This window comes from Suncus etruscus, chromosome 8 (assembly GCF_024139225.1).
Source record: "Suncus etruscus isolate mSunEtr1 chromosome 8, mSunEtr1.pri.cur, whole genome shotgun sequence".
NCBI classification, from domain to species: Eukaryota; Metazoa; Chordata; class Mammalia; order Eulipotyphla; family Soricidae; genus Suncus; species Suncus etruscus.
Window position 1 is genome coordinate 13,367,344 of NC_064855.1, and position 13,390 is coordinate 13,380,733.

Genomic DNA, 13,390 nt, shown 5'->3' on the forward strand with positions numbered 1-13,390 from the left:
TCTCTGTCTCTCTCTCTCTGTCTGTCTCTGTCTGTCTCTGTCTCTCTGTCTCTGTTTCTGTCTCTGTCTCTCTCTCTGTCTCTCTCTCTCTCTCTGTCTCTCTCTCTCTGTCTCTCTCTCTCTCTCTCTCTCTCTCTCTCTCTCTCTCTCTCTCTCTCTCTCAGGAATGTGCTACCAGGTCCTGAGGCAGGAGACTGAGCATGCAATTCAAACTGACCACAAATAACCGGGTGCTCTTATGTCCGAAAACGACACCAATATTTCTAGAGTCCTAAGGATTTAATAAGCACACATATGTTTGTGTGAGTCCGAATTTATATATCAAATAGTGCTAGTGTATAGAGTATCACCCATGTTTCTGCTTTGTTTGGGGCCATACCCGGTGGTGCTCAGGGACTACTCCTAGCTCAGTGTTCAATGGGTGATCCTAATAGATGCTTAAAAGACTGTTTTGCCAGAAATTGAACCCAGGCCCCTTGCATATAAAGCATGCATGCTTAGGGAGGAGAAGAATAGAGAGGAAAAGAAACCAAGGCAGGAAGGAAGATAAGAAAGGGAAATAATGGGAATCAGAGGCTAGGGCTTTGGTTAGACTGGAGTTGTGGGCAAGCAGTATAGCTCTACATCCAAACCCCAGACTTGGCAACACTGAAAACATGAGATCTAAGCTGCAAATGTTGAACTTTGTAATGTGCCTGTCAAGGCATACAGGGGATGGGTAGATGATGGAGTATGGATGGAAGCACTCTGGTGGAAGGAGTTGACACTGGTACTAAAATATTAGATGTTAACATTCAACTATCAATGACTGTAAATCACGGTATTTTTATTGGTTGGTTGTTGTTGTTATTGTTGTTGTTGTTGGTGGTGGTGGTGGTGGTGGTGTGTGTGTGTGTGTATGTGTGTGTGTGTGTGTGTGTGAGAGAGAGAGAGAGAGAGAGAGAGAGAGAGAGAGAGAGAGAGAGAGAGATACCCGGCAGTGCTCAGGGGTTACTCCTGGCTCTACACTCAGAAATTGCTCCTGGCAGGCTTGGGGGACCATATGGGATACTGGGATTCGAACCACCATCCTTCTGAATGCAAGGCAAAGCCCTGCCTTCATGCTGTCTCTCTGGTTTCAGTTGGTTGGTTTTGGAGCCTTATCCAGCAGCACTCAGGGGTTATTCCTAGCTCTGCATTCAAAAATCACTCCTGGCAGGCTTGGAGGACCCTCTAGGATGCTGGGGATCTAACTGGGGTCGGCCAGATGCAAGGCAAATGCCCTCTCTGCTGTGCAATTTCTCTGGCCCCACGGCTCTTTTATTAAATAAAAAAATATTCATTTTTTAAAAACAATAATGTCAGTGGAATGCTGTATTCACACTAATAACAGGCAAATATTACCACTGGAAAAATAAATAAAGCATGTATGCAGCCCGCTGAGTTATTCCTCTGGCCAATGAATGCTTCCTTTTCCTTTTCTCTCTTCTTTGTTCCACCATGCAGAAGCCTTTTGGGTATCTCCTTGGCCATCTCAGTCTTTCTTATAGAACATTCTAGAAGGTCTACACCAAGTTCTATGGGTGGTGGCATAGCAGGCTGGAACTGAATTTGGGGCCTCTTAGATGGATCACTACTGGAACATATCCCTGGGGTTGTCCTGTGCAATTTCTACATCCAAAAGATCCTTCTGGCCTGGTTGATCCCCTCAGAGTCTGCGAGGACTATCCCCAAATTGTTCCCTCTGGAGCAGAAAGAGCTTTTTACAAGGAAGAACACAGGATCTGTGGCTTAGTAGAATCCCAGCCCCAGACGTACTTCCTGTGTGAGCCCAGCCCTGACTCTCCTATTGCTCTTCTCTTTTCTGCAACACATACTCGTCATGAGGATGAGGGGAACCTTGGCGCTGGTGCAATGAAATGATGATGCCCAGGGGGCTTCTGGTGTGTTGAAGAGAGATAATGAGGAGAATGGCGAACAGTGCACCTGTACGGCCCATTTAATAGATGCCAGATATGGAAAAGGACTTGATGCTAATTCATTTGATAGCGGCAGAGGACACGGTGCTCTGGATTATTATGAAGCTCATGTTCCAATGACAGCACAGAGGGAGGCAGGCTGGTTCTATGCTCTCCAGAGAGCTAGGATTTGCTGTCCAGTCAGTGGCGGTGGTAGTGGGGATTGTCACGCTGCTAATGAGAGGAGGTGAGCTGGCACAAAGAAAGGGCACTTTCTTCCTTCCTGGATCAGAGCTGGAGCTGCCCTTTCTTCATTCGGGTCCCAAACACAGTGGAGGTGCCTGGAGCTTTGGTGCCCCCTGGCTTGGTTTCTGTGATTAATAAATGCCCAGTTTCCCCTCTGAGATGTGTGTGTGAGCAGCTGCAGAAGAAGCCCAGAGGGGAGCAGAACAACCTCCCTGACAGGAGCAGTTGGTCTGAGCCCCACAGTGGGATCAATATTGTTGTCCAAGCATGTCTTACACATCCCACTGGGCCTGCAGCTTAGTGATTAAGATTTACAAAGGGGAGACCGGAGAGGTGGCGCTAGAGGTAAGACGTCTGCCTTGCAAGTGCTAGCCTAGGACGGACCATGATTCAATCCCCCTGCGTCCCATATGGTCCCCCCAAGCCAGGGGCGATTTCTGAGCACATATCCAGGAGAAACCCCTGAGCATCAAATCGATGTGGCTCAAACAAACAAACAAAAAATGATTTACAAAGGGGGCTGGGAGATAGTCCAGGAGGGAAGGTACTTTGAATGCATCAGACCCTGGATCTATCCCCTGGCACCCCATATGATCTCCTGAACTGCCAAGAGTGGTCCCCTGACACAGAGCAAGAAAGTATTGCCATGTGTGATGACCCCCAGACCAAAAAAAAAAACCACAAAATAAATATTATTATAATAATAGAATAATAATAAAATCATAACTGGTTCCCATCACACCAAACCTCAGATGTCCTTCCATATCTAACTAGCTCTGAGACTTCTGATTTGCTTTAGTAACCCATCAACCTTTTTTGAGGGGGTGCGTGACTTCCAGTGATCCTCAGCAGGTCAATGCAAGAAGCTGTATGGCCCAGGATATTCAGCTACACCCATGGGTACCGAGGGACTCCAGGGCTGCACCAGTGACCATGTAGTGCCATGGATTGAGCCTCAGGGTTGGGGTGACACATACTAGACATGTGTCCTAACTGCTGTGCCATCTCCCACAGATCCCAACCCCATAACCCATCCACTTTAGGAGATATGGAGGTTCCGGGGAGCACTTATGAGTATACTCCAGAAGATCTCAGACAGGCCCCCAGAGGAACAGAACCCAGTTTTCTCATCGAGAGCCTCCCCCTTTCTCGCTAAGCTCCCGACACAGTAGCCTTCTTTCATTCTGCTCTCTCAGGACCAGCTGGCATGTTGCAGTCCTAAAACCTCCCTGTTCCATCCTGCACCATAATTTCTTCCTTCTGCCTGCCAGCCTGTAAGCTGTGACCCTCAGGGCTCTGGGCAGACAGATCCGGCCCCTTCATTCCTGTTCTATGACAGCCTGACACAGAGACTGGGTAGAGGAGGAACATCAAGATTCCACAGGCCTCTTACAGCCAAACTAGGCTTATAGGCATTATGGTCTTTAGGGGTTGCTGGCAGATTCTCAAGGAACCAAGCTGGTGGCCCCAGAGACCATATGTGATGCCAGAATAGAACCTGGGTCGACTGCATACAAGGCAAACATCTTGCCCACTGTGCTTCCTCTCTGACCTCAAGGTGGCTTCTAAAAATGTTATTATATGGGCTGGAGTGGTAGTACAGCAAGGAGGGCACTTGCCTTTTCATGTGGCCAACCTGTGTTTGATCTCCAGCATCCCATATGGTTCCCCCCCCCCAACCCTACCCTGAGCCAGGAGTAAGCCCTGAGCAATTGCCAGGTGGGCCTCCTCCCAAAAATTATTATAGGTGCTAGAATAATAGTACAGTGGAAAGGATGCTTGCTTTGTACATGGCCAACCGTATTCAATCCTCAGCATTCCAGATGGTCGCCTAGAGTCCCACCAGGAGTGGTCCCTAAGCACAGAGCCAGGAGTAAGTCCTTGAACACCAATAGGTGTGGTACAAAACAGAAATTATATATATATATATATATAATATATATATATATATAATATATATTATATATTTGGTTTTTGGGCCACACCCGGCATTGCTCAGGGGTTACTCCTGGCTGTCTGCTCAGAAATAGCTCCTGGCAGGCACGGGGGACCCTATGGGACACCGGGATTCGAACCAACCACCTTTGGTCCTGGATCGGCTGCTTGCAAGGCAAACAGCACTGTGCTATCTCTCCGGGCCCCAGAAATAATATTTATAATAATGATGATGTAAAATAAAATATTGTTATAATCTGTATCATTACTATGGGATTAAAATTTATGGCATTGATCTAGAAAATCACTGCACCCCATCACCAGCAAAGTGCCCATGACCTGATACCATAGTTCCCCTGACACCTCTAGTCTCCCCTTCTCTGAGTCCCCCCACTACTTGGTAATTGTTTTTTACTCCCAAGACCAAGGGTTTGTCACTGTTGGGAACTATTTATGTTCATGTTTTGTCCCTTTGTGTTCCACAGATGAATGAAGTCATCCTGCATCTGGCCTTCACCTTCTGACTGACGCCACTTACCTATGACCCTTCAGTTCCATCTATCCTGGCAAATGGCAAGATCTGAGTTTTTCTTAACATGGCATTGACTCACCCTGTGTCCCTTATTGGGGAGAGGCAAACTCAAATGGTGAGGCATTATCTCATACCAGTGAGAATGGTACCTCTTAAAAATCTTGGAAACAAACTAGTGTTGGCAGGAAGACTGAGAAAAAGGACCCCTTATTCACAGTGGGTGGGGATATTGTCTGGTTCAACTTCTGCAAAGCAATGTGGAGATATCTCCAAAAAAGTAATAATAGAACTCTCAGAGCACCTAGAAATTCCACTTTTTGGCATCTACTCCCAGCGCGCGCACGCGCACACACACACACACACACACACACGTTGAAATAGAGATACATACCCAAGTTCTTTGCAGCGATGAGTACAGTAGCCAGAAAACATCCTAACTGCTCAGCTGTGGATAAATTCACAGAGTTTCTTTGTTTTAATGCTATTGTTTATGAACAACTCACTCAGAGATGTAAAGGGCTCTGGGCCTATGAGGTCAGTAGATCCTGGTCTGTTTGTAGGAGCTAGATCTGAGGGACCCAGGCTTTTCTCTGGTTTTTGGGCCACATTCAGCAGTGCTCAGGGGTTACTCCTGGCTCTGTGCTCAGAAGTCACTCTTGGCGGGTTCAGGGGTCCAAATGGAATGCCAGGGATTGAACTAAGATCAGCTTCATGCAAGGCAAATGTCCTACCAGACATACTATCACTCTGGCCCGAGGACCCAGTTTCTGAGCCGGTTGCTTATGTTGGTTCAGAATAGGGTTGGGGAGCCTTAGCCAAATGTGGGCTCTGAGATCACCATCAACCTTACTTTTAGGGACAGTTAATAGCCTTATAGAGATGGTCTTCAGGGATCCTGGCCTGAAAGAGCCGCCCTAAGGATTACATAGGCTGGTTTCATGACTGGGTAGTCGAGATGATGCTAGTAAAAATTGTGGGCTAAATTCTAAGAAAATGACCCCTGGTTCCAGCTATTGAGGGGCTCTGCCTCTGTGGCCCAACGCCTCTGGGGAGAGTGAGAGCTTTCTCTTCAGACGAGAGCACCCCACAATTACAGCATCAGCCCTGAGGGCCCAAAACTCTTTGCACAGAACTTCATGTTCTGGAACAATTGACTTTGGACAAAGAGGAGAAAAATGGGCTGACTGTCTGGGCCTCTTTCTTCCCTCAGGTGGGCTCTAGATGAAAGAAAGCAAACCAAAACAACTCTATGATGATTCATTTAGTCCATTCATTTAAACACTTTTCTTCTTAGTACATTGATTATTGGCTTATTAAACCACACCGTGAAATGAGACTGCATTTTAGGTGAGTGAATCAAAGAAAAGCTCACTTACTGCCTTTTACTGTCATGCTGGTGTCTAAATACATTTAGGTTATTGTATTCATTGTCATGGAACAGTACAAAGTTTTTTGGGCGGTCTGTTCGCCTTATAATCCTACGGTGATTCGTGATCATGTTCTCTCTCAACTTACAGGATAAAAACCAAGTCTGGGTGTAAGGTGAATTGTTTCAATTAGGTTTGATTAGAAAATATTTGTTTATGGAAACTACCCATTTGACACGGTGCTTCCTTCATTATTTCAGCAGAAGTAGGATTTGCATTTGTGTTTTATTTTCCTGTTTTGACTGTGAAAACCTCTAAACCTAATTTTTGGGGTGCCCCTTAAGTGGTGCATAGAGGGGCCAGCTACTCAATTGATTGAATGCTCAGGCCCTTTGGGGCTGGGGGCTGCCGGGGCTAGATTTGGTTGTGCTCAGAGCCTATGGGACCACATATCTCATAGCGTGGGTTCCCACCATGTGCCAGGCATGAGCCCTAAACTCTTCACTTTCTCCCAGCCCTCTAAGCACTTTGGACACTATAACATTATATGGAGTAGCAAGATTACTTTATAAGCTAGCATACATGTTTTGCAGGCAGGGAGCCTAGGTTCAATTCCTAGCACTGCACAGTCTCCCGAGCACCACATCATGTGGATCCCAAACAAATAAAAAAAAACCCTAACAGAACATCAAAGGACAATATTTCAGGCATTTTTTCTTTCTCAACTTTATCCATCCACCTCCCCCTACGGAAATTTTATTTGAGAAAGGAGAAGGGAAGGACTACGAAGCTGGGCATGGAGTTTCTGTAAGTAGAATGCCACTCAACTTTATAAATACTTTTTGTGTGTGTGTGTGTGGTTTTTGGGCCACACCCGGCAGTGCTCAGGGGTTACTCCTGGCTCCATGCTCAGAAATTGCTCCTGGCAGGCTCAGGGAACCATATGGGATGCCAGGATTTGAACCGATGACCTTCTGCATGAAAGGCAAATGCCTTACCTCCATGCTATCTCTCCGGTCCCGTATATATACTTTTTAACTAGTATTGCAAACTTGCAGGTGTATGTAGAAAAAGGTCCACTGCTTTTATTTATTTTTAAAGCAGTACCCAGTGATTTCAGGGCTTACTCCTGACTCTGTGCTCAAGGATTACTTCTAGAGGTGCTCGGGGATCAACTGGAGTTGTTTGCTTGCGAAGCAAGAGACTTACCTTCATGCTAGATCTCTGGTCCCATTTCTTCCTTCCCAACCCCACAGAGAGAAAATAAGAGATACCATACAAACAAGAAAGCCACCTTCTTTCTTTTATTAAACTGTATTTATTAATTAATTGATTGATTGGTAGTTGGACCACACCTAGTGGTGCTCAGAGGCTGCTCCTGGCCCTGCATTCAGAAATCATCTCGGCAGGCTAGGGGATCATGCGGCTGCTGGGAATTGAACTGGGTCCCTCTCTGGTCAGCTGCGTGCAAGGCAAACACCCTACTGTTGTGCTATTTCTCTGGCCCCCAAAAGCCACGTTCTGACCAGTGAACTCCCCCAGGTTTCTTTCCGCCAAAGTGATTTCCTGTTCCTCGAGGTTTCTTAATTACATGCAACACTGAGTTGTGTGTCTAGTTGAGCTTGGAATGGCCAAAGCACTGAGAATGTAGCTCAGTGGCAAAGCAATTGCCTCTCTGTGAATATGCTCGTCTGTTCTGTCTGCCTCTGTTGTGGCCCATCTGCACTCCAGCATCAGTTTCTTCTTCTGTATTGCCTGGCCTCTGTCTCTGCAGCATCCTTCCTCCTTTCTCCTCTTTGTCCCTCTCTCTTCTCCTGGCTCACTGGGCTGCCATAGTTGGCTCTTTGGTTACACAGTGCATCTTTTTGTTGGTTTGTTTTTTGATGGGGCCACACCTGGCAATGTTTAGGACTACCTTCTGACTCTCCATTCACGGATCACTATAGCTCAAGGGACCTTCTGGGATGCTGAGGATCAAACCTAGGTCAGCCATGTTCAAGAGAAGTGCACTTTCTGCCGTTCAATCATACCAAACCCATACACTGTGTCTTGTTTGTTTGTTTGTTTTTGGGTCACACCCGGCACTGCTCAGGAGTTACTCCTGGCTCTACGCTCAGAAATCGCCCCTGGCAGGCTCTGGGGACCATATGGGTTGCCGGGATTTGAACCTCCGTCCTTCTGCATGCAAGACAAAAACCTTGCCTCCACGCTATCTCTCCAGCCCTCACACACAGTGTCTTTTAAGGACACCTTTCCTCACTCTTGGATTAGGCTGGATCCTTGGAAGGATGACCCCTGGCCTTTCGGTCTCTTTCCTCCAAAGTGATTTACTGTCCCTGGAGATTTCTTAATTACATGCAACACCTCATTGTGTGTATAGTGAGTGGCTTGTTGAGCTTGGAATGGCCAGAACAATGAGAATGTAGCTCAGTGGTAGAGCACTTGCCTCTCTCTGTGAAGCTCTGAATTAGATCCACCACAAAAAAGAACAAAGACCAGGTAAGGAACAGTAGGGACCCTAAAGCTCAGATTTAAGGGATCTAGCAAGAAGGCTGCAGTATGGGACTTAACACTGAGAAGGGAGCTTTGCTATGACCAGTGTGTCTCTACCAGGGCCATCTGCCCTCCTTCGGGCCTCCAGGATGATCAACGTGGGGTACAGGTGAAAATGGAATAAAGGAGGGTCATGGCACAAGACAAGGGCACTAACTGCTAGGAAAGACCCGGCCCAGTTCTGATCTCAGGATTCTACACACGTCCCCTGTCTAGACGCCCATTAGGGAAGCGCCTCCTCGAATTGTTGGCACTTGGCGAAAAGTCTATGTGCGCCATCTACAGACTGATCCTAGAAACTTCAGGCCTCTGCCAGGTTTCTTTCTCAGCCCAGCTTTGTTTCCCAAGGCCGCTGGGATTTCCTAAGGGGGTACCTTTTATGATAGGAAGAAGGTGCTTGGGGTAGGCTGACTGCCAGGACTATCAGCCATGTGCCCAGAGGGAGGGACTGTGTATTCCTGCTCTCTCAGTGTCCCCCAAAGGGGAAAAGATGAAAGGAGAGCCAGTCGCTCAGTGATAAGTCATTTAGCATCATGAAATCTCCAGGAAAACCCAAAAAGGGGAGGGAAGCTTTCCAGAGCTTTGGGGTTGGGAGTCGGAACGCTGCAATGTGCCTTTATGCCTCCAAGTATAGAGCGCCCCACTATTTATTGAAGGGTCTGTATTTTCCTGCTTCCTTAAAGATCCTAGACTTGTGTCCGACATCTCCAATGCATGCAAGCCAGTTGATAAAACCTAAAGGGGACACCTCCAGTTTGTAGGGGGAGTCAGCAAGGAGTCATTGTACAAGCTGAGTAGACAACTGGCATGGGAAGAAGCTGCTACTTCTGTGCCCCCAGTTCTACCTCCAGGACAGAATTAGGAGAAGCTGAAGCCAGGACACCAGTAGCTGCTGAAGAATCAACCCCTACCCTAGAAGTGAATGTCAAAGTCTCTCCCTGGCTCTCTCCCCTTTCCAAAGTCCTGCTGCTTGCTAGGGAATGCCATCATAAGACAGAAGAAAACTAACCTGTGTTATTTTTTAAGGGCCACAAATGTTGAACAGGTGTTTCACATGGATACACACACAAATATGCAAGAATCATAAAACATGAAAAAGGTGTGGACATCTTTAGGTAGAGGAAAATGCAAAATAAGCCCCAGCGAGAGTGATTACTATATTTTCAAGCTAACAAACAAAATAACAAAGCCAAAGGGTAGGTAGGCAATATTAGATGTTGGGAGCACAGATAGGGAATGGAAGTCTGAGTGGTGGTTGGAATGCGTTGTGATAAAATCATTTTGGAAAACAGTTGGTCACTTTCTTAGAAACTGGATTGGAGGAATGGAGACATAGACCAGAACAAAGACACACATATATTTGTAGCAGTTTTGTTCATAATAATTTCCCACTAGAGAACACCCAAGTATCCACCAACAAATATGAACAAAAGTGATACAACACCATGGATTATTGTACAGCAATAAAGGGGGAACAAGCCACTGATTAGTGGCAATAGCAAGGATCTTAAAATGGGTCAAAGATAAAGACACTCGACAGTTAGAATAACTCTTAGGACAGGTAACTTAGCTCTAGTGGCAAAGTTTACCAGAGGTGACAGTGGGAGACATTCTTCTGATGATAAAGAACTATCTACATCTTGATCGAGTGCCTGGTAATTATCTGCTGTCACATCTATCAAAGCTTATTACACTGTACCATTAAAGTGGGAACATTCAGAGCCAGGGAGATAACGCAAAGGGCTAGAGTGCTGGAATTGGCTGTAGGTTCAGTCCCTGGCACTGCGGGTTCTCTGAGCACTTAACTGGGAATAGCTCCAACAGTATTATTTTTGAGAGTTGGGGGTGGCAGATACTCAGTGGTGCTCAAGGATTTTTTCTAGTAGAATTTGGGGACCATACATAGTATTCAGCATGTAAGACCAGCACCTTATTCACAGTACTGTCTACCTAGCTTCCAAGAATATATTGGAAGCTACACCCACCAGTGCTTAGGGGTCATTCCTGGTGGTCTCAGGGGGATCATATAGGGTGCTTGGGGATCAAACCATGGTTGGCTACAAACGAGGCAACTGCCCTACACACTGCACTAGCTCTATGTCTCCTACATGTAATTTCTTTTTTTTCTTTAGTTTTAAACTTTATTGGATTGGTTTCTGGGCCACACCCAGGGGTGCTCAGGGGTCACTGCTGTGGGGAACCACATGGGATGCTGGGAATCGAACCGGGTCCCTCCCGGGTTGACCGAATGAAAGTCAAACGCCCTACTGCTGTGCTCTCTCTCTGGCCCTTACATGTAATTTCTATCTCTATTAAGTTAAAAAAAAAAAACCTAGTAAAAATGCAGGAAAATCTCACTACAATAATTGTCAGGTATAGGTATGAACACTCAGCTTCTAATTCCTATATATACGTTTGGTAGCACATAAAGGGGCCACGTTTTCATCTAAGCAAATGACTTTGTGACATTAGAATCTTGAAATTGAGGAAGATCGAATGATGTCATTAAAGAAAGTCCCTTACAGAGTAAGGCCAATTGACCCTGATATTATCAAATACCTTTGATCTAACACTATTCTAAGTGGGTTTAGTATGAAGTTGGTTAAATCCTAAGCAGTAGGGCCCAGAGAGATAGCACAGCGGTGTTTGCCTTGCAAGCAGCCGATCCAGGACCAAAGGTGGTTGGTTTGAATCCCGGTGTCCCATATGGTCCCCCATGCCTGCCAGGAGCTATTTCTGAGCAGACAGCCAGGAGTAACCCCTGAGCACCGCAGGATGTGACCCAAAAACCAAAAAAAAAGTAAGCAGTAACATTGAATTTCATGTCAAATATTTAAGAAAATGGGATGTACCAAGTTTGCGAATGGTAGTAACTATTTGAGAGGATGTGGCCAGTCCAATTTATGAGTTAAGTAGTAAAGAAATGGAAACATGATTTCTTTTTATACACATGATGCTGTATTTATTTTTTAATATTAAAAATATTATATATAAAAATGTTATATTAAAAACATATATTAGTAAGTTCTTAAAGCTTATTTGAGATTTAAGAAGTATCACAAATACTGATTGAAACACGTATTTTTGGCTACTTTTGTTTTTGGGGCCATACCCGACTATACTTAAGGCTCTGTACTCAGGGATCACTCCTGGGGGGGGGGTGTTGGGGGCCATATAAGGGCTAGGGATCAAATCTGGGTCAGCCACATGCAAGGCAACCACCTACCTGCTATACTATTGCTCCAGCTCTAGTTTCTTTTCCTTACCAAATTCTGCCTTGATAGCAAGGCCTGTTGCTAATACATTTTCACACTACCTCCCTCCTGCCCTTTTATATTCAGTTTCTTTCCAGAGAAGCTGTTTCTTCTACTTATCTCATCATCTTTGTAAATGAGCCGTCTAGTTTATAAGCAATGCATTTTCAAAATGAGATCATTTAGGAGCAACGGAACCTAAGGTACCTCAGAACTCTCATAGACAACTTGCTGTTGATGATGTCTTTTTTTTTGCCCTTTATTGATGATTTCCTGTCCCCTACTTCACCTGTTTTCGATGCCCTCCAGTTTTCAGGTGTTGAGGTAACTTTCTCCCTGAAATTAATGCTTGGTGAGGGGGTGTAACCACACACCCCCATTTCCTCTGGTGTCACCTTACCTGCAAGAAAGACCCTCCCACTCCTGGGAGGAGTCTTGGGAAGGTTATAAAAGGTTTAGCCTGAGGGGCCAAAGGGGATTTTGCCAACATGGAGAGGTAGCAGGAGCAGAGATGGCTGAAAGACAAGTACAATGCGGGGCTGAATAGATATACAGCATAAATGGTTATGTTAGGCCACACACATGTGGTGGCTAGGGCATGAATAAAGCTATTTCCTGGAACCTGTATGTGGATGATTTACTCACCTCTACCTGAACCTGCTAACCCGCCGGCTGGAGGGGTTTGGAGCCACGTGGCCTGGGACGGAAAAGAAAGGTCCCTCCATCACCATCCAAGCCCATCCAAAGGGCTTAACAGCAGAAGGGGCCGGTGAGGTGGCGCTAGAGGTAAGGTGTCTGCCTTGCGAGCGATAGCCAGGAAAGACCACGGTTTTATCCCCTGGCATCCCATATGGTCCCCCAAGCCAGGGGCAATTTTTGAGCACTTAGCCAGGAGTAACCCCTGAGCATCAAATGGGTGTGCCCCCCCCAAAAAAAAAAAGTATGGGCTGGAGAGATAGCACAGAGGTTAGGGTGTTTACCTTGCATGTAACCAACCCAGGTTCAATTCTCAGCTACCCCATTTGGTCATGTTTCTCAATCCCAACCCCAGCCCACAAGAGTGGCTCCAAATTAAAAACAAGAAACAACAAAAAGCCATTAGGGCCTGGAGGATGTTTGCCTTGCACATAGCTCATCCGAGTTTCATCCCGGCATCCCTGAGCCTGTCAGGAGTGATTCCTGGCAGAGCCAGAAGTAATGCCCGAGTGCCTCTGGGTGTGGCCCCCAAACAAGCAAAAAAAAAAAAAAAACCTAACAGAAAAAAGTAAGATGTCTGAAAAACGAATACCCTAAAGACCTCTATTTACTAATCACAAATGGCCAAGATTAAACTTGTCAGACCTAATATAAAAATACCAGAAGCAACACATACAAAATTTTTTTTATTAAGAAAACAATCCTCCATTTATACCCTGCAATCAGTTTGAATTTCTGCCTGAATTTGTGCTTCCAGTAGAAACAGTCATTCTTTGATTCTCCCAAATGCACAGGCTCTACTGGTAGACTCCGGCTGTTACCAGCTTCTAAGACAAGGTGAACATCTTTCACTTGAAGTTTCTGTGCGGA